Source organism: Capricornis sumatraensis, chromosome 1, assembly GCF_032405125.1.
Source record: "Capricornis sumatraensis isolate serow.1 chromosome 1, serow.2, whole genome shotgun sequence".
NCBI classification, from domain to species: Eukaryota; Metazoa; Chordata; class Mammalia; order Artiodactyla; family Bovidae; genus Capricornis; species Capricornis sumatraensis.
The window spans coordinates 19526400-19548727 of record NC_091069.1 but is presented as its reverse complement, the minus strand read 5'-3'; the positions used below and the strand labels follow the sequence as shown (position 1 = coordinate 19548727).

At 51.6% G+C, this 22328-nt stretch overlaps 1 protein-coding gene across 1 annotated transcript in view; it reads right to left on the bottom strand.

The window, feature by feature from the left end:
* Positions 1-22328, bottom strand: part of HPCAL1 (hippocalcin like 1) — a 124366-nt gene that overhangs the window by 14560 nt on the left and 87478 nt on the right. Inside the window, exon 2 of the mRNA XM_068965524.1 lies at positions 15989-16075. The gene's annotated coding sequence lies outside the window, so the exon portion shown is untranslated. The remainder of the gene's footprint in view (positions 1-15988; positions 16076-22328) is intronic.

The window sequence follows — 22328 nt, the reverse complement described above, 5'->3', positions numbered from 1 at the left end:
TAGAGTACCTCATGAGAAATGCTGGGCGGGATGAAGCACAAGCTGGAATCAAGATTGCCGGGAGAAATCTCAATAACCTCAGATGTGCAGATGACACCACCCTTATGGCAGAAAGTGAAGAGGAACTAAGGAGCCTCTTGATGAAGGTGAAAGAGGAGAGAAGAAGGAAGAGGAGAGAGAAGAGGAAGAAGTTGGCATATAGCTCAACATTTAGAAAACTAAGATCATGGCATCTGGTCCCATCACTTCATGGCAAATAGATGGGGAAATAGTGGAAACAATGGCTGACTTTATTTTCCTGGGCTCCAAAACCACTGCAGATGGTGACTACAGCCATCAAATTAAAAGACGTTTGCTCCTTGGAAGAAAATTATGACCAACATAGACATCATATTAAAAAGCTTTGCCAACAAAGGTCCGTCTAGTCAAGGCTATGGTTTTTCCAGTGGTCATGTATGGATGTGAGAGTTGGACTACAAAGAAAGCTGAGTGCTGAAGAATGGATGCTTTTGAACTGTGGTGTTGGAGAAGACTCTTCAGAGTCCCTTGGACGGTAAGGAGATCCAACCAGTCCATCCTAAGGGAAATCAGTCCTGAATATTCATTGGAAGGATTGTGCTGAAGCTGAAACTCAAATCCTTTGGCCACCTGATGCAAAGAGCTGACTCCTTTGACAAGACCCTGATGCTGGGAAAGATTGAAGGCGGGAGGAGAAGGGGACGACAGAGGATGAGATGGTTGGATGGCATCACCGACTCACTGGACATAAGTAAACTCCAGGAGTTTGTGATGGACAGGGAGGCCTGGCGTGCTGCAGCCCATGGGGTTGCAGAGTTGGACACAACTGAGCAACTGGACTGAACTGAACTGCCATAGCAAGTTCAAGGCAATTACGAGGATGTCAAAGTCCCCCTGGGGTGCCAGGTAAAAATCCAGGGTTGGGGGGATTTATGGCTGTAGAAATCCCCTAGGAGCAAAAGCCGAACTTAGATGAAAAGAGTGGAGATGACTGGTTGCGTAACAGTGTGAATGTACTGAATACAACTGAACTGCACGCTTAGAAATGGCTAAGATGGCCACGTCTATGCTGTGTCTGTGTTTTACCACAAGTTTTAAAAGGGCGGGGTGTATTTCAGAGAGGGTCGGGCGGTGGAGGGACCACTGTGGGCCCCTTTGGGGTCTGATCGTCTAGGATTCCTGCGTCTAGAGGTCCCCGGTCGAAAAACCCTGTGTCCCTCTCTGAGATGGGGAAGCCTCTCACCATATGGGCGAACACTCCCCTCCTCCCAAGAAAGGCAATGGAGTCGGAGAAGGAGCTGCAGCATTCCCTGGAAGAACCTGGAAACTCGTTGTCTACGAGCCCTGCGAGCCTCATCACACCCTGCACCCGACACACAGGGAGCAAATGTAACTGTGCAAATGCTTGTGCCCACGTGTCCACTAGCCGGCGCTCCGTCCCCGTAAGCCTCAGCCCAGGAGTGCAGGCCCCTCTCGCCTTCTGCATGTCCTCGGGGCCTGGCATCAGGCCGGGTGTACGGGGTGTGCCCAGAACACTCCAGTCCCCTTGGTCCTCCAACTGGCTGAAGACGCAGGGCCTGTTCTCATGGCTCCTTGTGGCATACAGATGGGGCATAATAAGTGACACAAAAAGGTGGGGGGGGGTGAGCAAGAGGAAGTCCACCCTCTGAAGAGGAATCCTTCATTCCCACACAGGGCCAAGGCAGTCTGCTAGGAAGATGGCAGGTGGAAGCCACATTGAATGACAAGGAGGACTTAAGAAGCCACCGGAGGCTCGACCCTACAGGTCAGCTCTAGGGCACGCAGCAGATTCCAGGCGCTGCAGGTAGGGGTCATGCTCAACCAGGCTGGGAGGAGGCAAGGCCATCTCCATCATCTGCATCTCAGAGACAAAGAACTGAGGCTTCTGGGGAGCAGAAGCTTGTCTGGGGCAGGTGGGGCTGGGAACTCCCCAGGGCGCTTTCAGCACCCGAGTCTATGGGCAGAGATGGAGGCCACCAAGGTGCTCCTGGCTGGTGACCGCTTCCTCTGCACAACGCCCCGCCCCAACATTAAACTTCTCACCAGTATTGCAAGACAACCTTCCCCCTGGGACTCTCACTGTGAAGCCACGAAGGGGCCCACGAATGTCAAATAAAGCTCCACCAGCCCTCCCAGTCGGGCTAATTGGTGGCTCAAATGATAAAGTATCTGCCTGCAATGCAGGAGACCCAGGTTCAGTCCCTGGGTCAGGAAGATCCCCTGGAGAAGGGAATGGCTACCCACTCCCGTACTCTTGGCCTGGAGAATTCCACGGACAGAGGAGCCTGGTGGGCTACAATCTATGGGGTCCCAAAAAGTCAGACACAACTAAGCAACTAACAACACACACAGCACTCTCAGTTACCCCTTGCACGGGCCTGTGTGTGCTGCCCAAAGGCTCAGATGAAATATTTAAGAAGAACCTTACTCCAGTTCTCTCTCCTGGAGGCTCTCGGCCTGAAGCAGGCAGCCTCAAGGAAACAGAGACAGTGGAACGCTGTTCCCCAGAGACCCCTCCGTTACTAATTAAGTCAGCAAACCAACTTATTGACGATCGCCTGGCTGGGAAAGATGGCTGACAAAAAGCAAGGCTTTCTGCAATGACAAAGCCAACACTCCCATTTCCCAGCAGAAATGGCCCCTTGGCCCTATTGTCAGGCAAACACCCCAGGCTTCATTTACCAGAAAATCTTAACTTTCATCTCCAGTGAAAGATGGGGTGCAGAACAGACGTGCCGGGGGAGGGCAATTGATTCAAGCTCTTCCTGGGCTTCAAGAGCATCATGACCAAGCAGGGCTCAGATTAGACAAGCAATAGCCTTCTGAGAGCCTCAAAGATGACACTTTATTCACAGTACTGGAAAAGTGCGGGAGGGAGTTAGTGTAGCCCTAGAAGCCATCTCTCTGGTTCTCAGTTACTCTTGTTATTGTTCTTAATGTGCTAAATTGGAACAGAAAAAAAAAAAGTAAACACGTAGCTGGGGAGCCCTGTGAAAATATTTAACCCAGTCAGTATTGCCTGCAAATTAAAGCCTTCTTTTTTTTTTAATGGTGTAGCTCTATCCGCCGACCAGCGAGTCTCCTGGAACTGAGGGCTCGAATGTCCCATTAATCACAGCTCAAAGCCAGCTGCCGGTGTGGGTAGACATTTCATCCCATTGCTCCAAAACGCTTTCATCAACCCAGATCTCCAAAGCTTGCTAGGCCAAGCAGACTCAGAAACACTTGGAGGGGAGATGATGGGAGAGGTGGGAGGAACCAACTGCTGATAAAAGGCCAAAGCTGGGGAGGAAGCAGGAGGGGCGAGCCCGTGAATTTGCACTTCAAGGTATGGGAGGGCCCAGATGAGACTGGCTTGTTCTGTCTGGGGCAGAGCAAGACACAGGGGAGTGGAAGCGGGCAAAAGAAAACAGGCAGTCTGTGTCGTTTCTCTTGCAGCACCAGCCTTGAATCTTTCTCCTGGTGATTCGTGGACAAACACTCCTGGGCTGAGCCCCTGTCCTAGGGAGAAAAGAGGCTGATGGCATTTGCGTCCTTCCTTCCTCCAAGTAAGCAGGTGGGGAAGCAAGCCTCCTGCTGCCTTGGCTTCTAGTGCGGCTGCTCTGAGGAGGGGCCAGTCCTGTTCCAAGGCCTGTGTCAGCAGCCAGGACCCGGTGCGCGGGCGGCGCTGGCTGCAGCGAGGTTGGGTGGACGCTAGAGGGTGCAGTCGGGCAGGCTCCCCAAGAGACCCCGCCTCCCAGCTTCCTAACCACGCCCCCGGCACGCCCCCTTCACCTGGCTGGAGCTTCAGTTTTTCCACTTGTAAGCTGTGATTTATCCAATACAGGAACCATTAGTCACATGGGATTATTGAGCGCTTAAAATGTGCCCGGTCTGAATTCATAAACGTTCTCTAGGAGTAAAATTTACACTGTATTTTGACAACTTAAAATGGGAAAAAATATTTCATTAATAGTCTTTCTCTCCTAATTACAAGTGAAATGATAAATGATACCACTTGAGATACAGTGGGTTAAGTTAATTATGCTGGTAACATTAATCTCATTTAACTTTTCAAAGGTGGCTACCACAAAAGGTAAAATTATATGTGTAGGTGGCTTGTGTTTTATTTCTAGTGACTGCTCAGCACTGGGTACATCCTAGGGGCCTGGTTTAGCGGGCCACCAAGTTCATTAGCACCTCGACTGCAGAGCCACTGCTAACTGCAACCCAGCTGGGAGAGGTGACCTGTGTTTATTTCACTCCTTGGTGCCCATGAGTGAAAGATAATGGTGTTTTGCATGTCATAATTACAGGTGAGACCCACAAGCTTCTATTTTCAGCAGCTTCAGGAATTTTGCCGGAGACCAGCTGCAATGAAGACCTAGGACTAGTCCCTGCTACGGGTAAGGATGGGAGGAGGGGCTGAAGAGACAGGGCATTCCTCCTCCTCTTCTGAGGGTGAACACGAAGCCCAGGTAAGAACTGGGGGACGAGGGGGTCAGTAACACCTCTGGAGCCGGCAGTTCCCGGGTGTACCTAAATCTAAATTCAGACCACAGGCCTTGGGGAGCCCATTTCCAGAGGCTTCCTGAAAGCCTATTGCATCAGAGCTTCACCAGCTGGTTGGGCTCCAAGCAGTGACTTGGTTGAGAAATCCAACTGAGAGTCCTCCTGACTCCTGGATCCGCCCCAGCAGCTTAAAATCCCAAGACCTCCCAAAGCTTTAAAAAATATATAAAAGAGGGACTTCCCTAGTGGTCCTGTGGCTAAAACTCCATGCTCCCAATGCAGAGGGCCCAGGTTTGATCTCTGGTCAGGGAACTAAATCCTACATGCTGCAACAAAGATGGAAAATCCTGTATGCTGCAACTAGGACCCAGCGCAGCCAAGTAAATGAATAATAAATATTTTTTTAAATATATAAAAGAAAGGAGGGAAGGAGGAGGGAAAAAAGAAAGGAAAGAAGGAAAGAAAGAGGCAGGCTGGCTAAGCAAGGCAGAGAAATCTCCTCCCTATCTGAGCCACTCTCCAGTTCCACTTTCCTGAAGTTGACATGCCCTCCATGAGGCTGGGGGAAAGAAGAGGTGGAAGGAAAGGAGACTCCCCAAGAGGATGTTCTTTCCTTTGAAGAACCACTCAGTCAACAGGAAGCGGAGCCGTGTAGCTTTCCCTGAACACCTTGTGCCTCTGAAGTCACCCGTTCATCCATGTGGCTGCTCACCTCAGCCGCCCAGCAAACTCCTATTCATCCACCAAAGCCCAACTCAAATGCCACCTACTCATGGATGCATTTTCCAACCCCACTACAATTGTTCTTCCTTTTGTATTCTAGTAGCATCTTTTAACCTATTTTTCTTGTGACCTCAACTTTTAATACATCAGTTACTTACATTTTTCCCTCATTAGACTGTGAGTTCCTTGAGGAAAGAGTATATACCTCACTTATGCCAGTAGCAGAATATGCTAGCATGTTCTAGCCCCAAGGTCTCTGATTCTGCAGTTCCCCAAGGACAGGGAGCCAGGTCCATGGGGTCACAAAGAGTCAGATATGTCTGAGCAACTGAGCAACCTGGGCTGCCCTTCCTTCCCATCCGTATCTGCAAGACACACTCCCTCAGTGTTCACGTCTCTGCTCAAGTCTTCTTGGGGGAACCTCCTCCAGGGAGACCATCTCGAGTAGCATCTGCCCTCACCCTGGCCCCTTTCTGTGGACATTCCCACTACTTGGTGCTGTAGTGATATATGGTTGATTCCCTGCTTTTGTTCACTGCTACATCTCCACAGTGCCCAGAACAGGGCACACAACCAGGGCTCAGTAAAAATACCTGAAATAATGCTTGTGTGACCAAGGGCTTAGCACAGTGCCCAAATGAATGAAGAGACAAATAAGTGAATGGGTTTCCTCTAGGACCCTGTTGCTCTAACAGTTTGTGACTCTATACCTGGGCTTCCCACGGGGTGCTAGAGGTAAAGAACCCGCCTGCCAATGCAGGAGACATAAGAGCCTCGGGTTCAATCCCTGCGTTGAGAAGATCCTCTGGAGGAGGGCATGGCAACCCATTGCAGTATTCTTGCCTAGAGAATCCCATGGACAGAGGAGCCTGGTGAGCTATGGGCCATAGTGTTGCAAAGAGTCAGACACAACAACATCAGGGATATGGATGACTTCAAGCTCCAAGAAGGGACATTCTGGAATTCAGACGTGGTGTTCTGGAAAGTTCCATCTACCAGCACAGGACCAGCTGCAGCAGAAGAGGGGGCCTGGAGGTGTCAGACTCAAAGTCCACTCACTGGGCTGGGGCCATCTCCTCCCTCCCCCATGAACACACCCCAGCTATGCGGTCCTTTGCCTGGTGCGCCTCGCCCCGGAGCCAAGGTCACGGCTACTTGAATCCTCAGGGGAGGAGTGCTTTGAGCTGCTTCCCCAGGGAAGGAAGGCAGGTTGGTGGATCAGACATAAATGAGCCTCTGTGGGAAGAACACGACAGGGAGAGGAAGAGGAAATGGCCTGGAGGGTGAGCCTCCCTCCACGGAATCGCTGACGCACAGGAAAAGGGCTCGAGGTAGGACCAAAACCAAGACCCCGTGATTTTCCTTAAGGCCGTGGTCCCCGCTATGCGTCCAGCCAGAGGTGAGGCCCACGTGTCTGCAGAGGGAGCTGGAAGCCCGGCCAGGGGCACAGCCAGCAGCCTGGTGAGGGCAGGCCTGAGCGAGCCTGGTGGGGGTCAACGTGCAGAGTCCCCACAGCCCGGGCCAAAGTCCCCAAAGTTCCTCTGCCCCAGCTGAAGCCTCATTTGAAGGCAACTGTGAGGCCTAGGGGGAGCACATCCCTGAGCACCAGGCTGGTGTGCGGAGGAAATCTGTTCCCTTTGGCCCACAAACATTCCTGAGGCCCCTTCTGTGTCAGGCGTGGAAATTCCCAGATGAATAAGACACAGGGCCCCTCCCTAGGTGCCCCCTGTGCCCTCTAGCACACTCACAACAAGGGTAAGAGACTTGCTTACAAGGGATCAGGAATGCTCCAGGTGGGCGGACAAAGGGAACAGGGTTTGCCAGGGCGAGGGGGCCGGGAGAGAACCCACCCCACACCACCGAGACCCGGACAGGAGTGGTGAGCCTGACTACAGAATGCCAGGAACGCTGTGCGGACGGCAGAGGAGGGGGTCATAGGGAGCAACAGAAGAGGGCTGCAAGGGGGTGCTGGTAATGCGCCCCCCCACCCTCTCCAGCAAATGCCCATGCCCCCTGCAAACGCTCAGAATGAATCTAGCCCGGGACGCAGGGCTCTGCCCCTGCTCAATCCAACAACAAAAGCTCTGAAGCTGAAACAAACAAATGTTGTGAATCACAGGGCATCTCCTTCTCAGGGACCCAGAGCCGGCCGCAAATTAACGCTCTTTTGAAGGAAACCTAAGAGGCCACAGCAGACTGGACACCGCTGGCTGGAGGCAGGAGCCTGTCTGAGACTTCGGCCCCTTGATAGATCTGCTCCTTCTTCGGTCAGCCCCCAGGGACAGAGTTCACGGTTGGGGGGGACGCCCTCATCCTCGTTGGCTTATTACGCATGGGGGTTTGGGCCCCCAGCGCATGCACATCATGGAGTAAATTCCTCCCAGCGGCCTGGGCCTGGCCGGCTGTGCAGTGACTCATGTAAACCAAGCCCGCGTGGGAAAGACCTGCAGGCAGGCGCAGAGTGAGTCTCCAATTCTACTCCAGTGCTCCGAGCCAGACGTGAGCTGCAGTCCTCCCGCAAGGCAACGTCCTCCCTGTGGGAGAGGAAGCAAGCGTCCCGGCCAGCGGGCCCACACCCCGCAGCCTTGATGACTGGCAGCTGTCAGGGAACGCGCTGGACTGGGTCCTGGAATCAGGCAGTCCCCTGTCTCAAGGCTCCAGACGAAGCCTCTGTTTGCTCCTCTGTTAAATCGGACCACTGTCAGTTTCGGGGAGCTGAGTAAGGATGGGGACTGTGTACAGAAGGGACCCCCCCTCAATGGGCCATAAATGGCCAGCCTGAGTCTCTTCCCAGGACCCCTTCTCTAGTCTTCTGGTCTTGGCTGTCTCTTAGCATTTCTGGGCTTCAGTTTCCTTGGCTGTAAACGGGAAGAACGGTCCCAGCCTGTTGATTTCACAGCATGGTGGTGAGGATAAAGGGAACTGAAGGCTGTGAAAGCGCTTTGACAAATAGGAAGCATCAAATATACGGAAGTTCTATCTCACCTTTTATGATAAAAGAAACACGCAAAGTGCTTGATGAGCTTAATCACAGTATCAGACAGAGCCAGGCTCAGAGGTGGGTCCACACTTTCCAGCAGACCCTCTACCCTGCATGCTCAGTGCACACAAGGGTGGGCAGAGGGGCTGGGATCCTGGGGGCTCAATACATGCAGCAGGGGCCAGTGAAATTCCAACTCCTGTTCTTCAAGAAGAAAATGAGGGAAGAGGACAGGAGAACCCAGCCCTGCAACAGCGCAAACCCCTGGCTCACACTGCCGGGGCAAATTGGGCTCTTGTCAAAGGTCCCCAGGATCAGCACAACAGTGCACACCCACTCAGTCACTTCAGTCATGTCTGACTCTGCGACCCCAGGGACTGTAGCCCCCAGGCTCCTCTGTCCATGGGATTCTCCAGGCCAGAATACTGGAGTGGGTGGCCACGCCCTCCTCCAGGGGACCTTCCCGACCCAGGGATCGAACTCGTGTCTCTTCTGCATTAGCAAGTGGGTTCTCTACCTCTAGTGCCACCTGGGAAGCCCTCAGCACGACAGCGGATGCCACAAAGGCCCATCCGCAGGAGAGAGGGGCCTGTCCAACTGCACGGTGTCTCCTGTGGCTTCTAGCTGGTTCAGGTCCACTTAAACCGGCTCGAGGGTCCTGTGGACACTCAGGACAGGCTCCTGAAGGACAGGGAGCTTCCCAGGAACTGAAGACCAGCCCAGAGCAATCCCAGCGTTCCCGGGGGCTGGCCGCTCAGATCTGTGTGGACAGGGTGGGCCTGGGACACACCTGTGCACGCACACACCCTACTGCACATACCACACACGTCACACACACCCCCCCACACAATACCACCCCACACCATACACATACACCACACCTCCCCACACAATACCACTACACACACACAGCCCCCCCACACCCTACTGCACACACCACACACGTCACACACACACCCCCACACACAATACCACCCCACACCATACACATACACCACACCTCCCCACACAATACCACTACACACACACAGTCCCCCCACACACCCTACTGCACACACCACACACGTCACACACACACCCCCACACACAATATCACCCCACACCATACACATACACCACACCTCCCCACACAATACCACTACACACACACAGCCCCCCCCCACACCCTACTGCACACACCACACACATCACACACACACCCCCACACACAATACAACCCCACACCATACACATATACCACTCATGCACACACACACACACCCTATTGGACATGCCACACGTCACCCGCCACACACATACAAGACCACCCCACACCATGCACATACACCACACCTCCCCACACAATACCACTACACACACACAGCCCCCCCACACCCTACTGCACACACCACACACGTCACACACACCGTCCCACACACAATACCACCCCACACCATATACATATACCACTCATGCACAAACACACACACACACACACACACACACCCTACTGGACACACCACACCCCCCCACACAATACCACCCCACACCATACACACACACCACTCACGCACACACACATACCCTACTGGACATGCCACACGTCACCCGCCACACACACACACAGTACCACCCCACACACACACACAATACCACCACACACACACAGCCCCTCACACACACCCTACTGCAAACACCACACGTCACACACACACCCCACATGTCACACACACATCCCACATAATACCACCCGATACCATACATATACACCACACACAAAACACACACACCCTACTGCACACACCACACACGTCACACACACCCCCAAACACAATACCACCCCACACTATACACATACACCACTCACACACACACACACACACACACACCCCCTACTGGACATGCTACACATGTCACCCCCTGCAGACACACAATACCACCCTACACCATACACATACACCACACACAAAACACACACACCCTACTGCACACACCACACACGTCACACACACCCCCCACACACCATACCACCCCACACCATACACATACACCACATACACACACACATATCCTACTGGACACAGCACACATGTCACACACACCCCCACACAACACACCCCCACACCATACACATACACACACATCATACTGCACACAGCACACACGTCACACAGACATCCCCCACACAATACTCCCCCACACACCATACACATATACCACACAGACACACACACACTGAATTGCCCACCCACACACATTTCACACACAACCCCCCCACACCATACACATACAGTACGCACACACACACACACACTCGGCATGCCCCTTTCCTCCACACTGCTGCGGCCCCACCACGCGCTGCCTGGAAGCCTCAGTCTGTTCTCTGGCTCCAGTGGGAGAGAAATCAGGTCTGGTGTGGGCGGAGGTGGTGCTCTCGGGAGAGAAGGCCTTTCCAACACAACGGTGTATGCAACGACTAGGATTTCACCCTGGGAATTCAGTTATCTCGGAGAAACCAGTGTGGGCCACGCTTTCAATTCCTTCATTCCCGCCACAGCTACTTCAAACGCGTCCTAGGCTAGCACACACTTTATGCACCAGGACCTGAAGGTGTGACTTGTGAGCCACGCGGGAGCCGAGCTCGGCTGCGGGTGGGTCCCCACAGTAGAGGAGGGCTGGGGCGACATGCCAGAGGGTGTCGGCGTGCGGGGAGACACAAGTGTGTGGAACTGTGTGGTGTGGCTGGAGGCATACGGCCGGGAGGTGGGCGGGGCCTCATCTGGGTGAGGCGTGCAGGGAGCCGGGGGCAGCACTGTGACTTCAGCAGCTCTTGGCCCGAGCTTCTGGGGAGACCACCAGCAAGCGCCCCAGCCCTGCTCCACAGCTGGGCCTGTTACCTCGCCAGGCACCTTCCTGGGCAACGAGCAGCCTAACACATCAGTACTGAGCAGCACAGAACAGCGTGGGGCAATACAGAGCAGTGGAGGGGAATGAGGAAGAACGGATAGATTAACAAATGCAGGGTGCGGGCAGGAGGGGCAGCTGGGGAGAGAAGAAAAGATACCATCAACCCCGAGAAGTCGGAATTTGGACTAATGACCCGAAGGGCAATTCACGCTGGTAAAGTGAAAGTAAGAGTGAAGCCACTCAGTCGTGTCGGACCCTGTGGACTGTAGCCCACCAGGCTCCTCCGTCCACAGGATTTTCCAAGCAAGAGTACTGGAGTGGGTTGCCATCTCCAGGGGATCTTCCCGACCCAGGCATCGAACCCAGGTCTCCAGCACTGTAGACAGACACGTTACCATCTGAGCCCCTAGGGAAGTCCTTCAAATTGGTAAAGTCTGAGTCAAAAAATACCTGAACAACTGCCTCTGCATTCTTTCTCAGGCAGATGGTAAAGGTGGGAATGTGGGAGAGCCCTGAGGGAGGTGAAGGGTGTTCTCAGTGAGCAGACGGGAATCAGATGTTACCAGCACCGCTGCCCTTCCCCCGCCACCCCCGCCCCCGAGGGTGGGGTCGGGATGCCTGGGCAATCTTGGGCAAGTCACATGCCTCACAGCTTTACTTTCCTCATCTGAAAAATATGAGTTTGGACAACGTGGCCCCCGAGGTACGTTCCACCCTCAAAAATGTCCTGGAATCTACTGCCAGTGGGAGCCTGGAAGGCACCAGAGATGTTCACCCACCTGGCGACAGTGTGTGTCCCTCTCCCCAGGATCCTGGTTGGCAGATACATTCGCTTTTCTCCCTGCAGGTGGGAAAAGGCTCATTTCTGCCAGGTTCCCACCTGAGCGATGACTCAATTCTCAACCCATGGGCCCCAAATGAACCCTTTCCAAATTGTGAATTCCTGTGCCCCAGATGAATGAGGTTTGGTCACATTCTAAGATATCTTGGGTAGAAATGGAAGCAATGTCATGATGAACATTAGACTTGAGGGGTTTTTGAGACACCCGTGGCCTTCCGGGGTTTTGTGATGGTTGACACAGGGCTTCGACCTCAGGGCGAGGTCCCCCTCTGCGAGGTGCTGCCCACAGCAGAGCCCCTGGAGGCAGGGCTCCAGCCCAGTGCTGTCTGGCTTCACTTACATATGGTTCAGCACACCAATCCCGTTTTGTGTGTGTGTGTGTGTTTTGAAACTTGGAAGAAAACTTCCAGTGAATCATCTCATCTGCTATTTGATTCATGTTTAATGTCTTTGCAGAGAAATAAAAAACAGTAAGTCATTCTCCCGAAAAGTGGCATCAGCCTGGCCAAGACGCTGGGCGCACCAACGGTGTCATGCCAGCTGCCTCTTAGTGGCCCCAGGGCTACAGTCTTGAGTTGTCATCATAGAGTGTATTTATAATCCGAATGAAGACAGCTCCTAAACACTGCCCTTTGCCATTTTTATTCTTTAAGTCACAGCACCAGAAGCCAAAGTTTCTGCAGGGAGAGCTGGCACCAAAGCACAAACTCGCACAGAAGGTGTCGGTCAGCACACATTAACAGAGCACCTACTGAGTGGGGATCATGGTGAAGAGGTGTGTGCATGACAGGTTGTGAGCTGTGTCTGACTCTGTGTGACCCTATGGATACCAGGCTCCTCTGTCCCTGGGATTGTCCAGGCAAGAATACTGGAGTGGGATGCCATGCCCTCCTCCAGGGGATCTTCCCAACCCAGGAATTGAACTCTCGTCTCCTATGTCCTCTGCATTGGCAAGCGGGTTCTTTACCACTTAGCATCACCTGGGAAGCCCCTGGTGAGGTGTTGGTGAGGAGCTGGGGATACAGAAATGTACAAGGTGCCCCAGCTGGGAAGGAAGGAAGGTGTGAATCCCTCTTTTCTTCCTTACCCTGAGTTAGTCTGTACTCTGAGTCAAGCGTGGTGCTGGTGTGGTGGGGACAGAAAGGGGAGGGAAGGAAGGCAGCATTCCAGGCTTGTAGCTCAGGTCCTTCCCCGATTCTCTTCCCCAAAGACATAGAACTGAGTTTCAGTTTCTCAGGGTGTGGCTAGCAGTAATCCCACAGCCGATGAGCACAACATCTAAAGCACAGGGCAGTGGTGTAGCTAGTGAGAGGAAGCGAGGAAAGAGGGTGAAAAAGGAGGCAACGAGGGCAAGGGAGCCCCTGGCAGGCAGCCCCGGACCCTCTGCAGGCTTACAAGTTCAATGCATCTGCGGCCTTGGCGTGCTGTTCAGCGTGCCCAAGAGCCCATCTTCCTGGCCCCTTAAGGTCTCCACATTGCCCATCAGCGCCCCTCTGACCCCGCTATTCTGTGACATCCGTGAAGGAGCCAGTTTCCTGGAGATCCTCTGAGGTCCTCAGAATAGCCACCCTGTGACATGGGTGTTGCTAAGTGACTAACGTGCCCCTGGGGTCTGACCAGCCCAAGGAAATTTGAGGGGTCCACAGGACAGAAAATGTGAAATGAAGGCTGTCCCAGAAATCGTGGCCATGGGCCTGGGCCTGGGCCTGGGCTGGATGTGAAGGGAGAAGGATAAGTGTGGGCCCGATGGGAGAGGCAGATGACCTGTGGGCTCAGACCTGGCTCAGGGGCCTGGCCAGGGGCCAGCAGTCAGCGAGACCCTGGGGACATCACTTCATCCTTCGTCTGTGCATTATGGAACCTCTCTCTCTGTCTCACCCCTTGGGAGCTGAGCAAAGACAGACCGGCAGGTGCCCTTCCTTTGACCCCTGCCTTTCTCCTTCCTGAGCAGGTATAAGCCCCGGGCCAGGCCTCCCACTCTCGGCACGCATGCAGCCATCTCGTGCAGAACCCCACCCGGAGCAGAAGCTCAGGGATGTTGAAGACAGCGAGTCACTGACCTGGGGCTCACCATCCTGCAGGCGGGCCAGGACGTGGTCCCCATCCCTCCACTGACTGTGCAGTGGATGAGAATGCCAGCCTGTGCGCACCACTGTGTGTGCATGTGTGTGTACGTGCATGTGAGCACGCATCTGCCCACAAGGCCTGTCATGCAGGGCCTGTCCCTGTGGTTGAGGGTTGGAGGGGACACCCACAGGAAGTGATATTGCAAAGTCACTGCTGGTCACTCTAAAAATAACCCTCAACGTACAACCTAGGAAGGATTTCCCTTTCCGGGTGCCCTGCCTCGAAGCCACCGCAGTTTCCACTCTGAGGCCACGTCGGGACAGCCAGGTGGACCGCATTCAGAGTCAGCTTGCGGCCTTGCTCTTCTGGCCTTTTGTCCTACAGAAGCCCTGTCTCCATTCCCCTGTTCATCCAGCATCTTTAGAGCAGTGCTTAAGTCTCTGTGAGCAACAATTACGTGTGAAGTGAGCGAGGGGCTCCCCATGTAGGGTGGTCTTGACTGCACCGAGATGCTTCTCCTTGTTGGGCTCGTGTTGTGAGTGTCCCACTCCTCACGCATGAGCTACACCCCCAGCAGCTGTCTGGCCCATCCCCTCTCCCTGCCCTTGCGCATCCCCTCCAGTGACACGGATCTCTTTGCTGCCCCCGAATCCCTCAGATGTGCTACTGCCACAGGCCCTTTGCACTGACTCTTCCTCTGATACCAAACTGCTCCCTTGCCTCCACTGCATCTCTAGGCTCAGGGCACTTCTCAGCGAGGCCTTCTCTAACTCCTCTGTCCAAAGCTGTCACCCCAATACACATTCTTATCCCCTTTCCTACTTCATTTTTTTCCTCTGTATTTTACTGAATTCTCTCTCTCTTCCCTGAATATGGAGTCCCTGGGGCCAGGTTTTATTCAAGTCAGTTCTCCACTGGAAGCCCAAAGCCTGGAAGCTCTAGTGTGAGTGATCAGTACATACTTTGTTGAGGGGATGAATGAGTGATTGCTGGCAGGAGGCTGGGACCCACAGCCTTAGCACTCAGGTGCCTGCAGCAGGTAAACAGAGATGGAGGATTGGGGGGGACAGGCCCTCCTGTCCATCACCAAAGGGATGGCAGAGAGAAGGGGTCCTACCACTTCCCATCTTTGTCCAGGACATCCCGACCAAGGACATTCGTTGTTAGAGGTGCCACCTGCCTCCCAGAGTTTCTGATCCTCGGGGGTGGGGGGTAAGGGTTACTGAGTCTTTGCTGGGTGAGAAATGAAACACCTAGGGGACCTTGGGATGGAAGGAGACACCAGAGACCACCTCCTCTGCCCTCTTTGGACCCCTCCACCTGCTCCAGCTCCTGACACTCAGCTACTAGCCTCAGGAGGACCCAACCTGGCCAGGCACTGCCCCTTGTGCCCCTGTGCCCACCCACCAGCCTCCAGCTGGGCCTCTGTACACAAGTGATATCCAGGTAGCCAGAGCCAGCTCCTGCCCCTCCCCATTTCCCAGCTCCGACAGGGCTGGTGAAAGATCAGACCAATGAAAGCAGCCGTGTCTGCTTCCACATGGAACTGTGTCTGCTTTCTTTGTGGAGAAAAGCCCAGAGACCCACTCTGAAGTCTGTCCCCAGACCCTCACCCTGGGTCTCTTGGCCCACACCGGCGAGTGCTTTCACTGGGTGAGCGGGGAAAGTGAGAGAAGGAAAGGCAGGAAAGCAGCAGAAACGCCCCTCCCTCAGGAAGTCCACACCCTGGTGTCCAAGCAAGAGAGGCAGGAAGGCCCCACCCACGGGATGTGGGGTCAGACTGCGCCATCATGGGGGTGCTGGGCAGACTGCCCCCCTAAAGGCTTCCCCACTCTTTCCGCTGACTGGGTCAAGTCCCCACATGCCGGCACGTGGACAGGACCCCACAGAGAGGTAGAGGCCCCTCAGAGCCCCGTCCTCACCCCATCTCACCTGCCTCTCCCCTGCACCGGAGCACTTACCAAAGGCCGAGCAGAGGTGGAGAGAAAGCAGGGGTCAGAACCTCGGAGGCCGCTTCCACGTCCTGGCCCAGGCTGCTAGACCATGCCCTGGAAGAGAGGACAGACCGGTCACGTGCGGCGGGGCCACCCGGACCCAGAGCCCACTGACTTCCTCGCCAGTCGCTTCCATACAATCTACACACATTTCCCCATGATCCTCCCATAATACAAGGTTCTCTTCCTCCTTGGGGGCTGGCAGGGCTCTCCTTGCCCCTGCAGAATGAGGGCTGCATCTCTCCCGAACTGACTGTGAGCCCCACAAGGGCGGAGAGTCTGTGCCTTCATTTCTGGGCAGCCGGTGCCTGGCTCAGAGCTTGCATGCTGCAGGCGCTCAATAAATAACCTCTGTTTGAGAAATGAGTGCCCCCAAATGCATCCAATGGACATGACTGAAAGCACAGTGCATTTGTGCTCAGGCAGAATTCTACCCTGCTTCGGCAATACAGGGCTTCATATGCCCGCTACATCACTGACACTCACTGCTGGATTCAAGACCTGGGTGCAAACACCATGCATCTCCCACCAGAAATGGTCACTGGAGGTCACTGACGTACTTTACGTATACACATATACACCTGTATATACCTACATGTAACACTCTTAATAGACTTTATTTTTTAGAGCAGTTTTTTCATTCTCAGCAAAACAGAGCAGAAAATACAGTGTTCCCACTTACCCCTTGTCCCCAGACACGGCCCTCCTCATGTTCACCGTCCTCCCCCTGCAGACTGGGATACCTATGTTACAACTGGTGGACCTACACAAATACATGTCATCGCCCCCAAGCCACAGCTCACAGGAGCTCGTTCTTGGTGTTATACATTCTGTGGGTTTGAACAAACGTATCCTGTTGTTCGGTTGCTCAGTCACATCTGACTCTTTGCGACGCCATGGACAGCAGCACGCCAGGCTCCCCTGTCCTTCACCATCAACGTTATAATATTAATATCATACGAGGCAGCTTCCCTGCCCTAAAATCCCCCTCTGCTCACCTCGTCCCCTATTTCTCTATAGGTGAGTTCACGTCAATGATCTCAGCTAAGTCATCTCATGACTCTGGAGCCCTGCTTGGACACTCAGAGAAATGAAAGCCTGGACAGGGTCAAGGGCCCTCCACAAGGTCACTCTGGTGAAAACCAGTAAGTTGGAATCAATGGCAGAATGTGCTAGAAGCAATGTGTCTGGTGGTCATTTTATCTTCTTGACCTCCTATCGGCCCTGGCGAGGAGGGTGCATTCTAACCCCCCAGTTTACAGAGGAGCAAACAGATTTGGGGACGCGTGTCAAGGTTACACGTGGCCAAGTGGGGTGCCCAAAATGTACACCCCTAAACCTACCTCTGCTCTTTCCAGATGCCCTCATCAATTACAGGCACTTATAGGAGGCGTGGGAATGCCGCAGGCAAGCACCCCCTCAGGTTAGGGGGCTTTTGCTTTTCCAGAGCTGGATCATGTGTGCCCCAGGCCTGTGGTTCTCTTGCAGGTGGTGGTGGTGGGGCTGGTGCCCTCCAGCCCCTCTGCACAATTAATGTCACAGGGGGGCCTCCCCCAGCTGCATGTCGTCTGCACAAAGGCCCCACCATTTCTAGCCTCTGGGGGACAGACCTGTATGAACATCAAGCTCAAGGATCAGCTCAGGGACGGTGACAGCATTCCTAGTCCAGGTGGACACCGTCTTGTCTCACCAGACACGCCCCAGCTCTCCCAGGAAGAGCTCTGTGGAGTGAGGACAGCAGAGGTGCTCTTCTGTGCCGGGAGGCCCCGTGACTGAGGTGGGCCCTGTGACCCCCGCCATCCTCATTATCCCTAGCTGTGACACGGTCGACGGGCCGGATCCCTTGGGGAGGCTGGGCCAGCTCTGATCCCAGGTTTCCCAGCAAGAGGAGCCATCCTTCCAGAAGCTTCTGGCTCCCAGTCTGCTTGGGAACACTCCATTAACTCGAATTGCAAATTTCCTCCTGGCTCTATCAGCTAAGCCACAGGGGCTCCCGGGCCACCAGCTTTCCTGTGACAGATACAGATGACAGTCATCGCTGGAGACGGAATCAAGGAGCAGAAGTCATTATGCAGAAATAATTATGTTGAGTTATGTCTGGTTGCTCCTGATTTCTGTCTCTCAATTGTCTTACAAATGGTCATGCCACTTCCTCTCTAGGAGAACAAACTGTGGATGCCTGGGTGATTCAAACAGACCTCCTGGGCTCGAGCCTAGTGCTCCAGACTCCTGCCAGGCGGGGCATCAGCATCCAAAGGCTATGACGCCCTTTCCTTTCTCTGAGCACTTGGGAGGGAGGAGAGGTAGAAGACGAAAGCCTGGGGAGGGAGCACACTCCTGACTCACGCACACACACCCCCTGCATTGGACCCTCCTTCAAGGCCTGCTTCCCCTGGGTCCCTTTCTCCCGGGGCCCATCCTGACCGCCCAGCCTTTTGTTCACTTTATGTCCAAGGCACCTCCTTCTCCTAGGTCTGGGGTCTCTGGGTGGGGTGGGGGGATCACTTAGGCCGTGACCAGCTTTGACTCATTTTGGTACTCCCGGCTCCTAGCGCAGAGCAAGGCCCTGGGAGAGCAGAGAGGGCTCCGTAGCTGGGCTGCTTGGGCTCAAATCCTAGCTCTACTATTTCCTAGTTGTGTGACCCGTTATCTACCTTCTCTCTGCCTCAGTCTTCCAGGATGTAAAATGGAGATGATGATAATCCTGCCTAGTTCATCAACCTCTTAAAAGATTCTGTGAGCAAATGCACACACATACAAAATAGTTGCTCATAGGAGATGCAATAAATGTCAACAATGACTAAAAGAGCAGAGAAGCCTTGAAAACACTCTCGTAAGAATCGAAGCCAACGTGAAAGACACAAACTACTGAAACTGACTCAAGAAGAAACATGTCTGCATACCTATAACGAGGCAAGAGCCTGAATTAGTAATCAAAAAACTACTCACGAAGCAAAGTCCCCACCAGGCCCAGATGGTTTCATGGCTGAGTTCTATAAACATTTAAAGAATTAATAACAGTTCTTCACAAACTCTTCCAAAAAGCAGAGGAGGAGGGAACACTTCCCAACTGGTTCTATGAGGCTGGTACTACCTTGATAGCGAAACCAGACAAAGTCTCCACAAGAGGAGAAAGCTACAGACCAATGTCCCTAATGGACAAGGATGAAGAGAAAAACAAACAAGCCCTCAAAAAACAACAACAACAACAACAACAACAAACCCAGCATAGCAAATCCAGTAACATAAAGAATAAAAAAGTTATACATCATACCAAATGGGATTTATCTCAGGAATGCAAGGATAGTTACCATCTGAAAACAATTAATGTAGTATACCATACAGTAAAATAAAAAGCAAAAGTCACATACTAATCTCAACAGATGCAGAAAAAGCACTTGACAAAATCCAACATCCTTCCATGATAAAAAACACTCAAACTAAGAACAGAAGGAAACTTCCTCAGTCTGACAGAGGATATTTGTGAAAAAATCACAGCCAACATCACACTTAATGGTAGAAATGCCAGATGCTTTTTCCCTTAGATTAGGAATGAGAAAAGGATGCCCACTCCTGTCACTTCAATTCAACATTATACTAGAGGTTCTAACCAGGGCAACGAGGCAAGAAAAAAATACAAGGTATCTGAATTAGAAAAGAAGTAAAACTATCTCTATTTGCAGATGACATGATATTTATATAGAAAATCCTACAGAATCCACTAAAAAAATGTAATAGAACTAATGACATAATTTAAGGAAGGTTGCTGGATACATGATCAACATACAAAAATTAAGTGTATTTCTATATACAGGCAATTAAAAATCCAAAAATGAAATTAACAAATTTCATTATGAAAACAGTTCTGTAAGCAATAGCATCAAAAATTATTTCAAAATTTATAAAATAAATTTAACAAAAAAATGCAAAATGTATTCTGAACACTATAAACATTGTTGAAAAAAATGAAAGAAGATCTAAATAAGTGGGAAAATATCCCATGTTCATAGATCAGAAGACTTAACACTGTTAAGATGACAATACCCCCCACACTAACCTCCAGGTTCCCCCTCAGAATGCCAGCTTACTACTTTGTATTTGGCTGATTCTAAAATTCACATGGAACTTCAAAGGACGTAGAACAGCTGAAACAGTTCTGGAAAAAAAAAAAAGTAGAACTCACAGCTCTCAATTTAAAAACTTACTACAGGGGCTTCCCTGGTGGTCCAGTGATTGAGAATCCGCCTTGCAATGTAGGAAACGTGAGTTCAATTCTTGATCCAGGAAGATTCCACAAGCTGTGGTGCAACTAAGCCTGTGCCTCCCAACTCCTGAGCCTGTGCTCTAGAGCCCAGGAGCCGCATCTACTGAGGCCCGCGAGCCCTGGCGCCTGAACCTCACGACAAGAGAAGCCACCGCAGCGAGAAGCCTGAGCACCACGACCAGAGAGGAGCCCCCGCTCGCTGGAACTAGGGACAAGCGCGTGCAGCAACAAAGAACCAACACAGCCAAAATCAAATAATTTTTTTTTTAATGAAAGAAAAGATGCTCAACATCGTTAGTTATTAGAGAAATGCAAATCAAAAGCACAATAAGATATCATTTCACTCCCACCAAAATTTTTGGAAAAGAAAACGTCAGATCAATGCAAGTGTTGGTGAGGATCTGGAGAAATTGGATCCCACTGCTGTTGGTGATGTAGATGGTGCAGCCACTTTGGAAAGCAGTCTAGCAGTTTCTCAAATGAGTGAACATACGGTTATCATATAACCCAGAAACTCCACTCCGAGGAATACACCCAAGAGAAATAAAAACAAACGTCCATAAAAAAACTTGTTCATAGCAGCATTATTAAACAACCCAAATGTTTATTACTATATGAATGGATAAACAAAATGTGGTATTTTCATACAGTGTAATATCATTTAGCCATAAAAAGAAGTACTGACATGTGCTACAATATGGATAAAACTTGAAAACATTATGCTAAGTGAAACTAGCACAAAAGGACAAATGTTGTATGATTCTGTTATAGAAAATGTCCAGAATAGGAAATCCACAGAGACAGAAAGTAAATTAACAATTTCTTAGGGCTGGGGAAAGGTGGAGAGGGGAATGAGACGTGGTAGCTAAAGGTGGTAGCCAAAATTGTACCCACTTTAGTATGTGTATAACCTATATACACAAAAAAGATCTTCATGACCCAGATAATCATAATGGTGTGGTCACTCACCTAGAGCCAGACATCCTGGAATGTGAAGTCAAGTGGGCCTTATGTATCACTACAAACAAAGCTAGTGGAGGTGATGGAACTCCAGTTGAGCTATTTCAAATCCTGAAAGATGATGCTGTGAAAGTGCTGCACTCAATATGCCAGCAAATTTGGAAACTCAGCAGTGCCCACAGGACTGGAAAAGGTCAGTTTTCATTCCAATTCCAAAGAAAGGCAATGCCAAAGAATGCTCAAACTACCGTACAATTGCACTCATCTCACACGCTAGTAAAGTAATGCTCAAAATTCTCCAAGCCAGGCTTCAACAATACGTGAACCGTGAACTTGCAGATGTTCAAGCTGGTTTTAGAAAAGGCAGAGGAACCAGAGATCAAATTGCCAACATTCACTGGATCATGGAAAAAGCAAGAGAGTTCCAGAAAAACATCTATTTCTGCTTTATTGACTATGCCAAACCCTTTGACTGTGGATCACAATAAACTGTGGAAAATTCTGAAAGAGATGGGAATACCAGACCACCTGACCTGCCTCTTGAGAAACCTGTATAGAGGTCAGGAAGCAACAGTTAGAAGTGGACATGGAACAACAGACTGGTTCCAAATAGGAAAAGGAGTACGTCAAGGCTGTATATTGTCACCCCACTTATTTAACTTACATACAGAGTACATCATGAGAAATATTGGGCTAGAGGAAGCACAAGCTGGAATCAAGATTGCCTGGAGAAATATCAATCACCTCAGATATGCAGATGACACCACCCTTATGGCAGAAAGTGAAGAACTAAAGAGCCTCTTGATGAAAGTGAAAGAGGAGAGTAAAAAGTTGGCTTAAAGCTCAACATTCAGAAAGCTAAGATCATGGCATCTGGTCCCATCACTTCATGGCAAATAGATAGGGAAACAGTGGAAACAGCAGCTGACTTTATTTTTTGGGCTCCAAAATCACTGCAGATGGTGATTGCAGCCGTGAAATTAAAAGACGCTAGCTCCTTGAAAAGAAAGTTATGACCAACCTAGACAGCATATTAAAAAGCAAAGACATTACTTTGTCAACAAAGGTCTGTCTAGTTAAGGC